Raw genomic sequence first — 13,110 nt, 5'->3', positions numbered from 1 at the left:
AAATTAGTAAATATTGCAAAGCATTTTGAACAGTGCCTCACACACAGTAAGTACTATCTGAAGTGTTTCCTGTTATTATGCTTTTAATACATTTCTTGATTCACTTTACTAATAATTATAATTTTTTATCTATTTCCATCATTGAGATTCATCCATAGTGTATTTTTATTGAACAATTCTTATCAGATTTTAAGATAACACTAACTTCATAAAATATATAAGGGAGTTTTCTACCTGAAAATGATTCAAATAGCTTTGGGAGGATCTCTTCTTTAGAGACTATCATTTAAATTATAGAGAATGTATCTGTAAAACAATTGAGCCATCATCTTTGGTAACAGCTTTATTCTAATTTTCTATTCCTCTAGGACTGTGATATTTGTGTTGTCCACCAAAAGTTTACGTTTCTCCTGAGCACATTGAAATTAGATATGCCCTGCTTTAATCAGTGAAAGCGAACAGAAGTTCCATAGATCCCGTGTATCAAGATTTTTTAAAGCTTCCCAGGTGATTCTAAAGTGCAGCCAAAGCTGAAAAAGTGCTTATGAAAAGATGGAATGAGTTAGTTCCCCCACACATCTGTAAACTAGAATTCTAGAATGCAGGAGACCCAGGTTAGATCCCTGGGTCAGGAAGATACCCTGGAAGAGGGAATGGCTACCCGCTCTGGTATTCTTGCCTGGAGAATCCCATGAACAGAGGAACCTGGCTGGCTACAGTCCATAGTGTCACAAAGATTCTGGCATGACTGAGTGACTGACATTCTCCAGTGGCCAAGTGGCCAGGGCTCAGTTATGTGCAAAGAGGCCACACGGGCCACTTTGGAAGGTCTCTTCCTGAAAGCCTGGGGCCTGGGGACTTGTGCTGGGGTTCCTTGGATTCTCTGTGCGCCAGAGAAACTAAGTCTATGCAGAGCATGTAGGGGAAGGCCCCCCAAGAGGGCGGTGGATTGACTGGGAAGTATGAGGCTGGCACAGATGTTTTTAGAACCTGGGTGTCTAGAATTCCTCAGACTTCTCCACACAGGAGCTTCAAAGCTTAGAATTAGAGCCTGCAGGAGCCCTGTGTTGGCAAAACCTGGAGCCAGCAGGTGGTTGGTTGATCTCTGCTGCTTGCTGGTTAGACATAGCCCTCAATGTGTTTGGGAACTGGGAACTTCACCTACCAGGGCCCAGGGCCCCACTAGGTATGTTCAGAATTTGGACCTCAGAATTAGGGCCTGGTGGGGAAGAAGCATCTGGCTGAAAGTGAATGAATTTGGAGTCTTTGCTCACCCAGCAACTCCAGTGCCTTTAGGAACTAAGGAAGCACCCTCAACCCACAATAGCCCAGGGCTCCTCCAGCCTCCTCTCTGAGGCCTGTGAGTCAGCGCAACGTGAGGAAGTCATGAGTTCTAATCTCCAAATATAGGCATTTCCCACTGACCATCAGAAATGAAAATCGGGTTTATGAAAATCAGAGATTCTGTGTGAAAATGCTAACCGGAAAGTTATTTCCTATTTTTAATGATAGTTTTCTTGAGGTATAATTGACGATCAACTGCACATATTTAAATCTGCTGTTTTTACATAGATGCTCCCATGAAACCATCATCATAGTCAGGATAGGGGATATCTTCGTGATTCCCCAAAATATTTTCTGTCCCTTGGTAATCCTTTCTTCCCACATTGCTACCCAAGTCCCAGGTAACCATGTTTCCATTTTCTGTCTCTAGAGTTTGCATCTTCTAGAGATTTATATAAATGCAGTTATCAGTATGTGCTATTTTCTTGTTCTGCTTTCACTTGGCTTAATTATTATAAGATTCATTCATGTCGTGTTTATCAATATTCTTTTCTTTTTTGTTGCTTAATAGTGCTCCATTGATGGAGAAGGAAAAGGCAACCCACTCCAGTATTCTTTCCTGGAGAATTCCATGGACACAGTAACCTGGAAGGCTACGGTCCATGAGGTCGCAGAGAGTTGGACACGACTGAGCAACTAACACACACAACACACAGTGCTCCATTGCATGAACACACAACAATTTGTTTACCTATTCCTCTTGATGTTGATGGACATTTGGGTTGTTTCCCAGTTCTTGGCTGTTACAAATAACTACTATGAACATGCATTTACAAATCCCTTTATGAACATATGTTTACATTTCTCTTGGTTTATACCAAGGAACGGAATGGCTAGGTCATACAGTAAGTGTATATTAAATTTTTGTAAGGAGCTGACGATTTTTTCTAGAGTGGTTGTGCCATTTTACATATTTATCAACAGTGTATGAGAGTTCCTGTTCCTGCAGATCCTCACAAACACTTGGAATTTTAAGTAGAAAAAACTGTAATGTGTTACACAGAACACAAAACTTCCCAACAGTTTCCAAAAATCTGAGTAAGACACATTGAGTTCAGTTCAGTTGCTCAGTCGTGTCCGACTCTTTACAACCCCATGGACTGCAGCACGCCAGGCCTATGTGTCCATCACCAACTCCCGGAGTTTACCCAAACTCATGTCCATTGAGTCAGTGATGTCATCCAACCATCTCATCCTCTGTCATCCCCTTCTTCTCCTGCCCTCAATCTTTCCCAGCATCAGGGTCTTTTCCAACGAGTCAGTTCTGTGCATCAGGTTGCCAAAGTATTGGACTATAATCCAATTGTATGTCAACTATAATCCAAACTTTCCCCAGATTGTTAAAAATACTGCACAATATTTTTTAATGTATACTTAAGTTTTCCCCCAAAGAGCTGCCAAAAAAAATCCCCCATTGTACTGACAGATACAAATATTCCATGAAGATTTGGGTATTAAAAACTAAAAGACTTAAAAAAAAAAAAAACTAAAAGACTGAGAAAACATTATATAACATATACCTTTATTTCTGCTTTTCCCTTGGGGCACACAATAGGTGCTGTGCTTACTCTGCTCCTTTGACTGACTGGTCTTATCACATTTTTCCTTTATCCCCTCTTCCTGTTAAAATAGAAATTATGCAACCTTCAGATTCAAACAATAAATTTGCTCTTTTCACCCAACCACCCACACCCCTACTTTGTCGTTGGATGTAATCACGTGACTTGCTTGGCCAGTAGCATGTTGGTAGAAGCAATGGCGTATTTTTCCTTGACAATTTTGAGAGCCAGTATGCAATTTATCCATCTATCCCTTTGTCAGCACCCAATAACTACTTCAGGAGAAGGCAATGGCACCCCACTCCAGTACTCTTGCCTGGAGAATCCCAGGGACAGGGGAGCCTGGTGGTCCGCCGTCTATGGGGTCGCACAGAGTCAGACACGACTGAAGCGACTTAGCAGCATCAGCAGCAGCAGCAACAGCATGACTACTTCTTCCACCTGGTCCCAGAGAATGATGATCCAGAGTCTAGAGGCCGCAGCCAATTTGTGATGGGCAGTTTGGTTTGAGAAAGAAATCTTTATGGTGGTAAGCCACTGAAATTTGAAGGTTGTTACCACAATATAACATTACTATTATTGTTGTTCAGTTGCTCAGTTGTGTCTGACTCTTTTGCAACCCCATGGACTGTAGCATGCCAGGCTTCCCTTTCCTTCACGGTCTCCTAGAGTTTGCTCAAACTCATGTCCATTGAGTCAGCGATGCCATCCAGCCATCTTGTCCTCTGCCGTCCCCTTCTCCTCCAGCCTTCAATATTTCCCAGCATCAGGGACTTTTCTAATGAGTCAGCTCCTCAAATCAGGTGGCCAAAGTATTGGAGCTTCAGCTGCAGCACCAGTCCTTCCAATGAATATTCAGGGTTGATTTCCTTTAGGATTAACTGGTTTGATCTCCTTGCAGAATACATGAAGTCAATTTTGGACACCAGGCAAATTCCTCTAGGTTTTCAAGTTTATTGCCATAGAGTTATACCTAATATTCTCATGTATATATCTCATCTCTTCTAATTATGTTGTGAAGTATGTTGCTTTTCTCATTCTCAATCATGTTTTTACTGAATATCTGAGTCTACCTTACATACTTTACTACTCCAGTTTTGGATTTTATTTGTTTAACTTTTTTTTCTAGTTCATTAATTTAAACTTTTATATGAAGGGAAGGGTCTAGCATGGTAGTTAACATTATAAACTCAAATCCAGACTCTCTGGGCATGAATCAAGGCTTTATCAGAGTCTAGGTATGTGATCTTAAGCAAGCTTCTTATTCCCTGTGCTTGCTTCCTCATCAGTAAATTAGGATAATGAAATTACCTACTTCATTTGGTTTTTTTAAGGATTAAAACACATAAAACAGTGCCTAGCAATTATTCAGGTTCAGTGATATTACTATTTCTCTTTGTTTTGTTCTCCTCAAATCACTGAGATTAATATTTGGTTCATTTCCTTTCAATCTTGAAAATATTAAAGCATTTAAAGCAGACAGATGGTCTCAGATTTCAGCTTTAATTGTGTCACTTTGGGGAAATATTCCCTTTTCATTACAGATTAATTTCATAATCAAGTAAAAATACCTGAATCAAATAGGAAATCAAAATTTCTCAATTCAAATTAAGAATTTGTCATCTTTATTTCTAATTTTATTGATTAGAAAAGAACCTTTGAATTTTTTAAGTAACCAAATATGTATACTGTTTTATAGTTTCCACAGAATGTATGTTCTCTATACAGTAGTTCACTTAGAGCTAATATATTACTGCATATGTATTATTCATCTGTTTTTTGCCTACTAAATAGCTCTTAAAAATTACTAGATTATTTAACAATGCCACTAAAATTTTTCTTATCAAGTTTCCATTGTGTTTTGGGAAATTTTTGCTTCTTCATTTGGCTAAATGTAGGCCAAGCTCGACTACCATATTTCCTACTTTTACAGCAATTAATTATATAAAATCCCTGTTTGTCCTGTTACTGCTTTAAAAGTCTCAACTTTCCATTTTGAAGAGATTAACTATTTCACATTTGCACACACTGAACTTGATTAAAGTGGACCTTTGGAGGGAAGGAAAAACCTAAAGTTTTGCTCATGTAACTCCAGCGTATCATATACTGTAGGGAGCCACAGAACACCAAGAACGTAATACACACTGAAATTTGTAGGTGAGCCATGGCTAGGAACTAGACACAGAGAACAACATGCAAGCTTAGGGATAGAGTTCTATATCCAGGTGATTTTTTTTTTTTTAATTTTTGGTTGTTCTGGGTCTTCATTGCTATATGTTGGCTTTCTTTAGTTGCGGCAAATGGGGGTTCCTCTCTAGTTGCAGTGCATGGGCTTCTCATTGCAATACTGTCTCTTGTTGTGGAGCACAGGTTCTAGACATACGGGCTTCAGCAGTTGCAGCACATGGGCTTAGTAGTTGCGGAGCACAGGCTGGCATGTGGGATCTTCCCAGACTAGGGATCAAACCTGCATTGGCAGGCAGACTTCCATCCCATCCACTGTACCACCAGGGAAATCCCAGGTGATTCTTAGATATTATCTGCATTAACACATTAGCCTCATTTTCAACATACTTCAACCTTCCCAGGTCACTCTCTAGATATATTTAACATTAGTCTTAAGCTTAATGTTCTAGAAATGTCCTTACTGCTTCAAGGCATGGTTGATGAATACATCTACTGTATATAAAGTGTTTGGAGAATGGTTAAGGAAATACCACAGTTGGTGGTGTGGTCTGTAAGGCTGCTTATATTGAGGCAATTAATGCTGGGATTCCAAGTTAAACATGGTATACTGGGTGTATGATTGTCTGTGAGTCCTCCTGAAACTTGCTAAAATTAAGTCTTTGGGGAGGAAAAAAGAGGAAAGTGACGGAATCTCTCAAGGCAAAAAAAAAAAAATTAAAGAGGAAAAAACAGCAGTGAAGGAAGGACATAGACTTGGGAGTTACCTAACCGGAGAAAGTCCAAAGTATGGCGTCGGAAAGCCAGGAAGAGCACAGCCTCTCAGTGTGGCTCTCAGGAAAGCCTCCAGCTCAGGGGACAGGGAGGCAGAAGGAACATCTTGGGAGATGGATCAGAGACGTCCTTTGACACCACTTCTGCCACCAGCCATCCAGACTGCTTCCGTGGTGGGGGTAGTGGAGGCAGTGAGATGTGGCTAGTGTCTGGATATCTGTTTTTGGGTTCAGGGGGTTGTCTGTGCCGTGCCATTTTATATCAAGGACTTGAGCAAATGCGGGGGGTCCTGGAACTAATTCCCCCTCGAGATACTGTTTTTTTAAATTTATTTTATTGAAATACAGTTGATTTACAATGTTGTGTTAATTCCTACTGTATATCAAAGTAATTCAGTTATACATCTATATATACATTCTTTTCATATTCTTTTCTGTTATGGTTTATCACAGTATATTGAATATAGTTCCCTATGCAATACAGTAGGACCTTTTTTTATCCATTCTGTATATACCAGTTTGCATCTGTCTGCTAATCCCAAACTCCCAATCCATCCCTCCCCCATCTCCCTTCCCGTTGGCAACAAGACGTCTCTTTCTCTGTGTCTGTAAACATGCTTCTGTTTCATAGATAGGTTAATTTATGTCATATTTTAGATTCCACATATACATGATGAAGTATTTGTCTTTGTCCTTCTCTTTCTGACTTCCTTCACTTTGTATGATAATCTCTAGGCCTATCCATGTTGCTGAAAATAGCATTATTTCATTCTTTTTTATGGCTGAAGGGTAGTATTCCATTGTATATGTGTATCACATCTTCTTTATCCGTTCATCTGTCAATGGACATTTAGGATGTTTTCATGTTTTGACTTTTGTAAATAGTGCTGCTATGAACATTGGGGTGCATCTGTCTTTTCAAATTATAGTTTTCTCCAGATATGTGCCCAGGAGTGGGGTTGCAGAATCATATGGTAACTCTATGTTTTCCATAGTAGAAGCACCAGTTTATGTTCCCCCCAACCATATAGGAGGATTCCCTTTTCTCCACACTCTATCCAGCATTTGTTATTGCAGACTTTTTTTAATTTATTTTTTTATTCAAGGATAATTGTTTTACAGATTTTGTTGTTTTCTGTCAAACATGAATCAGCCACAGGTATACATATATCCCCTCCCTTTTGAATCTCCCTCCCATCTCCCTCTCCACCCCACCCCTCTAGGGTGATACAGAGCCACTGTTTGAGTTTCCTGAGCCATACAGCAAATCCCCTTTGGCTATCTATTTTACTCATGGCAATGTAAATTTCCTCGTTACTCTTTCCACACATCTCACCCTCTCCTCCCCTCTTCCCATGTCCATAAGTCTATCCTCTATGTCTGTTTCTCCTTTCAGTTTAGTCACTCAGTCGTGTCCGACCCTTTGCGACCCCATGGACTGCAGCGTGTCAGGCCTCCCTGTCCATCACCAACTCCCGGAGTTTACTCAAACTCATTTCCATTGAGTTGGTGATGCCATCCAACCATCTCATCCTCTGTCGTCCCCCTCTCCTCCCGTCTTCAATCTTTCCCAGCATCAGGGTCTTTTCCAATGAGTCAGTTCTTCATATCAGGTGGCCAAAGTATTGAGCTTCAGCTTCAGCATCAGTTGTTCCAATGAACACCCAGGACTGATCTCCTTTAGGATGGACTGGTTGGATCTCCTTGCAGTCCAAGGGACTCTCAAGAGTCTTCTCCAACACCACAGTTCAAAAGCATCAATTCTTCAGCACTCAGCTTTCTTCATAGTCCAACTCTCACATCTATACATGACTACTGGAAAAACCATAGGTTAGACTAGACAGACCTTTGTTGACAAAGTAATGCCTCTGCTTTTTAATATGCTGTCTAGATTGGTCATAACTTTCCTTCCAAGGAGTAAATGTCTTTTAATTTCATGGCTGCAGTCACCATCTGCAGTGATTTTGGAGCCCAAAAATATAAAGTCTACCACTGTTTCCCCATCTATTTGCCATGAAGTGATGGGACCAGATGCCATGATCTTAGTTTTCTGAATGTTGAGTTTTAAGCCAACTTTTTCACTCTCCTCTTTCACTTTCATCAAGAGGTTCTTTAGTTCTTCACTTTCTGCCATAAGGGTTGTGTCATCCGCATATCTGAGGTTATTGATATTTCCCTTGGCAATCTTGATTCCAGCTTGAGCTTCTTCCAGCCCAGCGTTTCTCATGATGTACTCTGCATATAAGTTAAATAAGCACAGTAACAATATACAGTCTTGATGTACTCCTTTTCCTATTTGGAACTAGTCTGTTGTTCTATGTCCAGTTCTAACTGTTGCTTCCTGACCTGCATATAAATTTCTCAAGAGGCAGGTCAGGTGGTCTGGTAGTCCCATCTCTTTAAGAATTTTCCACAGTTCGTTGTCATCCACACAGTCAGTTTCAGAGACTACTAACAAGTTCCCAGAAAGACTCCTATTTGTATCGATTTCAGCTGTTGTCTTCTTATTCCTGGAATATTTTTCTTATGTGGAACCACTACTTATTTATGTCTTCCCACTAACTGGACAGGAACAAGCATATATCTGGTATATCTGGCCCCAGATATTTCTATTGCTCCTAACAATCAGACCCGTCCTATCCCACTAACTCATAACTGACCCAGACAGACAATTCAACTCATTCCTCTATTAATCAGTTTAGGAATAGCTGCTGGGATTGGGACAGGGATCGCAGGACTCACCACTTCTTTAAACTACTATCAAAGCCTTTCTAAAGACCTCACTGACAGCCCAGAAGAAATAGCTAACAGCTTTATCACTATCCAAAACCAGCTAGATTCCCTGGCAGCTGTGGTCCTCCAAAACAGAAGAGGATTAGACCTCCTCACAGCAGAAAAAGGAGGCCTATGCCTATTTTTGGAGTAAGCCTGCTGTTCCTATGCCAATAAATCAGGCACTGTAAAGGAAGCAGCAAGAAATCTGACAAAGAGGGCCTTGAGAATACACCAACACCTCAGTAATTCATGGGAAAACTGGTTAAGCAATTGTAACTGGATCCCCTGGGTCCTACCTTTTCTAGGCCCTCTCCTTCTACTTACCCTTATTCTAACTTTTGGTCCATGTTTAATGCATCTTTTTTCAAAATTTCTTCAGGACTGCTTATAAGCCTTCACCAACTATCCACAAGCTACTTCTAACTCACTCAGATTATCAAAATCTTCAACCCCACACAAATCTCTTTGACCCGCATACCAGCCTTTTCTTATCTCACCCCCAGGATGCTCCTGTCCCACAGGAAGCAGTTACAGAAGATTGACCTCGGCCCTTATCCTAAATCAAAAGGCTGGAATGATAGGGCCCACATGGGGTCTCATTATAAGATGGCTGATTATGTTATGTCGACCTCGTAAACAAAGAATAAAATCACAGTGATCTGTGAGACTGACCAAAATTGCTCAAACGGCCTCACTGGTGCCTAACTTCTCAAAGCTGTGAGACCACCCGATTCCAGACCTCCAGCTACGTGACCATCCCTTCATAGAATTTTTCATTGGTGGGGTATAAGAAGGACTCCATCAGAAAGGGAGAATGCTGGTTCTCCTTAAGGGCCAGTCACCCTCTCTTTTCCCTCTTATAAATTTCCCTTTTCTTGCCTGACTGCCGGGCTCACTCTCTTTCTCTCTGCACTTGCCTTACACTTATCACTTCCAATTTGGGACTCTCCCTTTTGAGTTAATACTCAGTGACTTCAGAATTTCTCCCTTATTTTTTTTTCCACTCCCTGGCTAGATTCCGAGGGGGTTTTAGTGTTGCCCTGGCTTTGGGGCGGAGGCACCTGGGTGCCTATCATCAGTACCCACTTTCAGAGATGTCCTGCCCCCTCTGGTCTTGGTTCATCTGCACCCATCCTTTTTGCTTTACTCACGGAAGCATTGTCAGCCCACCTCCTCTCCCCCTTCACTGGTCTCCATTCAATCTCCCTTCCTAACAATGGGACCATCCATGCATGTCTGTTTTCTTTACCATCCCTGTGCCATCCTGGAGCAGTGAGGAAGACTCTCCTACAACACTCAGGAGCCCTGAGACTCTGCAGGGTGTGGTGGGGGGTGGGGAGGTGGAACCACATCCGGCCCTTCTCCTAGCCTTCATGAGCCCTGCCCTCTCCTGCTCTCCTGCAGGTGCCTTAGCTAGTGAGGCTCTTTCCTAGCCTAGGATCATACATAAAAGCTACATACAAGTTCACCTTTGGAAGGTTGTCTGGTGCTTTTTTTTGTTTTCATTTTTGCCATAGTGTGCAGCAGGTAGGATTTTAGCTCCCCCACAAAGAGGAACATAGTCTCCACCCTGCAGTGAAAGCACGAAGTCTTAATCACCGGACTCCCAGGGAAGTCCCCTGGGGCTTCTACTGTGACTCCACTCCTCAGCAAGGGGAAGTGGCTCAGGAAGGGGAGGCAGGCAGGGGTGGGATGAACTGGGAGATTAGGACTGACATATATACACTACTATATATAAAATAGATAACTCATGAGAACCTCCTGATAGCACAGGGAACTCTACTCAATGCTCTGTGGTGACCTAAATGGAAAGGAAATCCAAAAAAGAGGGGATATGTGGATATGCATAGCTGATTCACTTTTGCTGTGTAGTAGAAACTAACACACATTGTAAAGCAATTATAATCCAATAACAATTAACTTAAATAATTAAAAAATTAAAATCAGGAAATAGCTCAGGGTCACTCAGGAACACTCACCAACAGAATTCTCTTAATATTTTCTTCCGTGGTTGGAAACAGCTTTCTTCCATGCCCTTTGTTATTAGTCAAGGCGTGTCTTCTAGACAGGGGCACCTAGGAGTACAGAATCCAAGCCAAGTGGCCCTGCTTTAGGCTCTACTTGTGGTATCCATAATTGGAGGCCCTGAGGGAAGAAGCCTCTTAGGTATTAAGTCATGTTGTGGTGTTAAGTAGATAGAGGAAGGAAGAGGTCACAAAGGCAGGGGGAAAGCCTGCTTCATTGCTGCAGCTGACGGACTATCAAGGGAAAGCCAACTGCTGCTGGGATTCTGGGGTCACCACTGAGCTATTGCTATGAACCTAGCCAGAGCTTCATGCTTTTCTAAGAAAAGCCAGGAACCTGGAGATGTATGTGAAATGTCCTGGTTTTAAGAAATGCCAAGGTTGTGTGGACCGAGTGAGACTGGTTTGTAGGCCTGTGGGCTTCAGGTTGGTTTGAAGCTGCCCCCTCAGTCCAGAACCATGGCTGACAGGGCATAAGTGCAGAGAGAGACAACAGGGCTGCCAGGGAGCCAGCATGGCACTTACCCACCCACAGTCTCTCTTGCAGCCAGGAATCCCACTGCCAGTGACCTGGAGTCCACACTCATTATTCCTTTAGCTGCTAAGGCCAGGAGTTCTGATGTCCTGGCATGGTAGGGCTCCTGTGCTTAAATACTTTCCTCCTCTGACCAGCTCTCAGTTGGAGTGTAGGCCGGGCTTTGGACTGCAGGTGAGTCAAATGACCCCAGCCGTGTGGAAGCAGAAGCAGCAGCTTCTAATCTGTAGACTGAAAGGGCTGAATGGTTCTGGAGCCTTTAAGGAGCCAATCTTTGAGGGAAGATGTTGTTGTTGTTGTTCAATTGCCAAGTCCTGTCAGACTCTTTGCAACCCCACAGACTGCAGCACACCAGGCTTCTCTGTCCTTCACTATCTCCTGGAGTTTGCTCAAACCCATGTCCTTTGAGCCATCTCATCCTCTGCTGCCCCATTCTCCTCTTGCCCTCAATTTTCCCCAACAGGATCTTTTCCAACGATCTTCCCATCAGGTGGCCAAAGTATTGGAGCTTCAGCTTCAACATCAGTTTTTCCAGTGAATATTCAGGGTTGATTTCCTTTAGGATTGACTGGTTTGATCTCCTTGCAGTCCAAGGGACTCTCAAGATGATTCTCTAGAAAGTACTGGTGCACCCGGGATTAATTGTTAAATACCTTGTACTTGAAAACTGGTTTTTGCCCTTCTCCTTGTCCCATGTGTATGGTAAGCCTTTTGTTGCATATACATGACTTCTTGAAAAATATGTAGCATAATTGGCGTGAATTGAAACTTCATATCAGTAGCATCATACCATACTTTTCCTTCTCCAGCTGCTTTTTCCCACTCAGATCCTGACTGTAAGATTTAGATAGATAGAAATGGGTAAAATCAGAATTATAATGAAAACAATTTTTTAAGTTGTAGTAAAGTACACAAAAAATTTAATGTAAAATAAAATAACATAACATAAAATTTACCATCTTAAGCATTTTAAAACATACAATTTAGTGGTATTAAATACATTCATAATGTTGTTTAACTCTCACCCCATCCATCTCCAAAACTCTTTCCATCTTATAAAACTCAAAGTCTATACCTACCATCATGGACTATTTTAACCTAGAAAACGACAAATCAAATAAAAAATAAGAGTATAGAATTTTAAAATAATCATTATTAATAACACAAATATAGTAGGTAAATATATAGAGAAGACTGTGAAAAGAACATATATTCACTATTTTGAGGGTACAAATACCTTTGGTCATTTTTTAGACTACATGTAAATTCTTCATTAATTCTGTGGATATAGAGAATATAAAACTAAAACTTTGATTTAATCTTTTAAAAAAGCTTTTTAGACTATAGGTATTAAATAAACACTGGTATTAAATGGGAAACCTTGAAAAATTGCATCCTTGTTCAAAAAAGTACTTTGAAAATTAAGAATTTAAGTGAAACTTCCTGGTGCTAAGACTTCCCTGGTGGCTCAGAGGTTAAAGCGTCTGCCTCCAATGCGGGAGACCTGGGTTCGATCCCTGGGTCAGGGAAGATCCTCTGGAGAAGGAAATGGCAAACCACTCCAGTATTCTTGCCTAGAGAATCCCATGGATGGAGGAGCCTGGTAGGCTACAGTCCACGGGGTCGCAAAGAGTCGGACACGACTGAGCGACTTCCCTCCCTCCTGGTGCTAACCATGCCCTATGTAACTCATGCTTTGAGATGATCATCCTCAAATAATCAGATTTGAGAGGGAGGTGTTGAAAGCTTGCCTGTCCAAATGCCTGTAAGCTAAAACCAGCCTAAAATTTCCTGCTTATCATGGGATGTGCTCTTTTTGTTTATAAGTGAAATTGTTTAAAGGGATTAAGTCCATTCAGCTGAATTAATCAAGCATCAGCCAAAGAACATATGAATGACTAAATAGGAAGTCTAAT

At 41.4% G+C, this 13,110-nt stretch overlaps 1 non-coding gene across 1 annotated transcript; it reads left to right on the top strand.

Moving 5' to 3' along the window:
• The first annotated feature begins 12,651 nt into the window (after window positions 1-12,651).
• On the top strand, window positions 12,652-12,724 carry TRNAW-CCA (transfer RNA tryptophan (anticodon CCA)). Its single transcript has one exon. It is a non-coding gene; the product is annotated as a tRNA-Trp (tRNA).
• The last annotated feature ends 386 nt before the right edge of the window (window positions 12,725-13,110 follow it).

The sequence above is a fragment of the Giraffa tippelskirchi genome, chromosome 1 (assembly GCF_054371585.1).
Source record: "Giraffa tippelskirchi isolate mGirTip1 chromosome 1, T2T-mGirTip1v1.2.pri, whole genome shotgun sequence".
Lineage (NCBI taxonomy): Eukaryota > Metazoa > Chordata > Mammalia > Artiodactyla > Giraffidae > Giraffa > Giraffa tippelskirchi.
Note: the sequence above shows the minus strand (reverse complement) of the source record. Positions and strands in the feature narration are given on the sequence as shown.